This window comes from Microtus ochrogaster, chromosome 10, assembly GCF_000317375.1.
Source record: "Microtus ochrogaster isolate Prairie Vole_2 chromosome 10, MicOch1.0, whole genome shotgun sequence".
NCBI lineage: Eukaryota > Metazoa > Chordata > Mammalia > Rodentia > Cricetidae > Microtus > Microtus ochrogaster.
This window is the reverse complement of record NC_022016.1, coordinates 43349372-43353333: the sequence shown is the minus strand read 5'-3', so window position 1 is coordinate 43353333 and position 3962 is coordinate 43349372. Positions and strand designations below refer to the sequence as shown.

Below are 3962 nucleotides of genomic sequence, written 5' to 3'. Positions count from 1 at the left end.
ACAAAGAAATCCTGTCTCGAAAAACCAATAAATAAAAAAGCAAATAAAAATTCCTCTGTATTTTCTTAACTTCTCTTCATTTTCATAATTGGAAAGAAAAAGTCCTAACAAAGTTCCTTTGGGGTCATTAGTTTTGTACTGTTGTGCTGGGAGCGAACCCCGAGCTCCATGCACACCACTTGAGCTGCACCACCAGTCCAGTTCAATGACTTCTGGAAGTCAGCATCTTAATCAATCAAGGGTTCCTCTGAAATGTTAATACTTGACTACAATAGGGGGGGGCGGCGCACGCCTTTAATCCCAGCACTCCGGAGGCAGAGACAGGCGGATCTCTGTGAGTTCGAGACCAGCCTGGTCTACAGAGCTAGCTTCCCCTGAACAAAAATCCAAAAAAAAAAAAAAAAAAAATACCTGACTACAATAAATCAACATATACAAGAAATCCCATATGAACAAAGTGTTAATGTTATTAGCATATATTCATAGATCATTTGGTTTGTTTGAGCTGGCCTAGACTCCCTATGCTTGCCTCTGCTGATGCTGGGATTAATGGCATTTGACACCATGCGGCCTCATTTATCCTTTAAAAACTCAAGTGCAGTGTTAATCGTCATTTAAAAAACAATAAGGAAGCCTTGGCAGTGGTGGTAAGCACTCTCAGAAGGCAGAAGCACAAAACCCTTTCTGGAAAAATAGAAACAAACAAAAAAACAGAACACCAACAACAACAACAAAAAAGGAAACTGTCGTAAATGATATTACATTATCCAATACCCTAGCTCAAGGAAATTGTAACTTCTAAGCAATCAGGAAGTATGCAGAATGAGTAATACAAATTCTGACTTTTGACTAATTCAGAGAAGAGTATCCAAGTGTACTTGATAGAATATTAGAAACCAAAATACCAAATAAAATGTGGTTAGCTGCTCATCATATATGAATTAAAGTTTTCCAAAGATTTAGTTCTTCATCTCCTTGATTGCTCCCCTTAGAAGACTGCTCTAGTTTGAAGAGTGCAAACGAAGGAGGATTAATGTCTTCAGTCTGAGTGGGTTTTAAACTGGGCATATGGGCTCATGCTGTAATTCCACCACTAATGAAGCAGGGATCAGGAGTTTCAGTCATTCTGGGGCTACAGTCTGGGGGAACCTATGTCAAGATTAAAGGGTGAGAGAGAGAAAGAGAAAGAAGAAAAAAGTTTGTTTTTAAATTGCTTCCACTTAAATTCAACATTTGCGATTTAGCATCAGCCTCAAATCCAAAGCCAGCATGGGCTCCATGAGACTCAATCTCAGGGGGAAAAAGTGCAATGTATTCCTGCTGTGCAAGAATGAATGGCTTTTTACCTGGGTGTTAGAGATTCACACTCAGGTGGTCTTGCTTGAACAGCAAGCACTCATTCTGTTAAGCCATCTCCTGGGACCCAAATGTATGAATTTTCGTAGAAAATACTCAGACATAACTTTTTTCATGCCGTATGCCTCAAAATTTCTGGGAACCGTCTAACTTATATTTAGAAAATACTTTGAAAAGGGAGGATGCCTCAAGGTAACTTTCTTTGAAGAGCCTAGATGAATTTTAAAATACTTTTAAAAAAGAAAATAGAGCCAGTAAGAGTCATCACTAAAGATTTTACCGAGAAAAAGGTACTAAATAAAACGTGGTTTTCCCACCTCCACACATCTAAATTTTAACTCACAAAAACAGGCCTTTAAAAGATTTTTTAAAAAAATTCATCCTAAGAGTGCGGCATTAAAGAATACCTTTGCTAGTCATAACGCTCACCTTAAAGAAAATTTAAGATAAGTTTGGTGGCTCACACCCTTAGTTTCAGCACTTGGGAAGCAGAGGCATGCAAATCTAGCAATGAGACCAGCCTGGTTTACAGAGCTGAGCTTTAAACCAGCAGAGCTGTATGCTAAGATTCTCTCTCAGAAAACAAAACAGGGCCAGGCGCTGGTGGTGCACGCCTTATAATCCTAGCACATGCGAGGCAGAGGCAGGCGGATTTCTTTGAGTTCGAGGCCAGCCTGATTTACAAGAGTGAGTTACAGAATAGACTGCATAGCTACTGGGAAAACCTGTCTCGAAAAAAAAAAAACAACACCAACCAAACAACAACAACAACAAAAAAACCTCAGTATTTGCTCCCTTTTCCACTTTGGAGGAAGTGTGATGTGAAAGTACTTATTAAATACGATAATTCCTGTTCACGTAATATGCAACAGGAATTCTCCGAATTTACAGAATATGTGACCCAGGGGTCACATCCAACCCGTGTATTACAGCCTAGTTAGAATTCTACCTCCTCTAGATCCGCCTGCTACACTAATGTTTCTCCAGGAACAGGTCACCAGCTCCCGGTTCCCACCGGGAAGGCAGATCCGGCTCCGCCCAGAGTCATGTCTGCTGACCTCATGGAGGTCAATGGCGCTCTTACACCTGCAGACTGATTCGCCGCCACCCCCACCCGTCTCCGGGGGAAGCAGCAAGGCAGAGGCACACTGGGGACTTCTCGATGTGGGTCTGTCACGGCCAGGGTGCTTCACCAAGTCTCTCCGGCTCACAGTGTGCTTGAACACGGATCTCGGCGACGTCCCAGGCCGATAATCCGGGGAGGCAATTTCTCCGGCTGTACTGCAAGTTTGGGATTGGAGGCACGTGGATTCCATGACAAGTGGGGTTTTTGGTTGCTTAGGCTTTTTTAATTTTTCTCTGAGAACCCACGGTAGTGACAAAATTTCCACTACACTCCTAGTGAAGAGGAATGCGATCACTATGGCTACTGCAACGCGAGCAGCCGGGGGCCTCGCCTGCACACGCGGCCGACAAAGGGCGCCCGAGGAAGACCGATCGGGTGAAATCCGGGCCTCCGGGGTCACCCAATCCATTGGGAACCTCTCAAACACGACACAGGAGCGTGTGGGTGAGAAACCAAGGAGACGCGATCCGATCCCAGTGCCTGGGCTTTGTTTAGCCTTCCTCCAGTTCGCGACTCGGACCGCACGGACGACTGAGGATTGAGAAAAGGACAGGACCAGGGAGGTCCCCAAACGCACTTCTCATACAAGAGGCCACCACCAGCAAGGAAGGGGGGGGAGCACGCGGTCGGACTGCGCAGGCGCGCGGAAAGGCCGGCACCCGTCCCCCCCACATCCCCCTCCCTCCAGGAACGCGAGGTTTCCCGAATGCGCTTGCGCGACTCGAGGAAGGAACCGTGGGGGCGGGGGGGACCTGTCCATTGGGAGAGAGAACCGCCCCCCACTCCCCCGCACAGTCGAGCGCGGCGCGTGCACGCACGTATCTCACAGTCCCGCGAGCGCGCGCCACGGCCGCTGCCAGACGCCACGCGCGTGCGCTAGATGGGGGGGAGGGGATGGTGGGGGAAGGGCCCCGGAGCCGGTGCCTTTTTGCTGAGTTGCCCTGAGAAGTTTCTGGAAAGACGGACACAAAGGGAAACTGGGGGATGGGGCTGCGACCTTTCTTTTTTTCTCTTGAGAGGGGACAGCGGAAAACTCCAAAGTACACGGCCACCGGCCTAAGCCCGAGGCCGACGCCACACTCGCCCCCAGGGAGGACACCCGGGGACAGCAGCCGCGCCTAACTGGACCCGCCCGGCCCGGCAAGCGCTCCCGGCTGGAGCCAGGGACGGGGCTGGAGGACGCGGAACAACAGGGACGTTTGCAAAGTGGAGGCGGGGGCTCGGCATTCGGGGCGGAGGCGATGGCGGTCCAGGGGACCCCGTACCCCGCCGTCCATAACTCCGCTCACGTGGGTTTCCTGCCAGGCCGCTCCACTTGTCTTCACACGGGAATCCCCCAAACTCGGGAGAGGGGACCGCGGACACCGGGCTGTGACCGGCTACTGGTGTCTCCACTCCGCCGCCCGCCCGCCTAGCCGGCTGCCATTTTGTGGCGCGGCCGCCATTTCGCGCGGCCCGGGGGCGAGGGGAGGGGCGCGGT

At 49.6% G+C, this 3962-nt stretch overlaps 1 protein-coding gene across 1 annotated transcript in view; it reads right to left on the bottom strand.

The window, feature by feature from the left end:
* Nucleotides 1–3947, bottom strand: part of Spen (spen family transcriptional repressor) — an 87584-nt gene extending 83637 nt beyond the window's left edge. The window contains exon 1 of the mRNA XM_026782082.1: nucleotides 3772–3947. The gene's annotated coding sequence lies outside the window, so the exon portion shown is untranslated. The remainder of the gene's footprint in view (nucleotides 1–3771) is intronic.
* Between the last annotated feature and the right edge of the window lie 15 nt (nucleotides 3948–3962).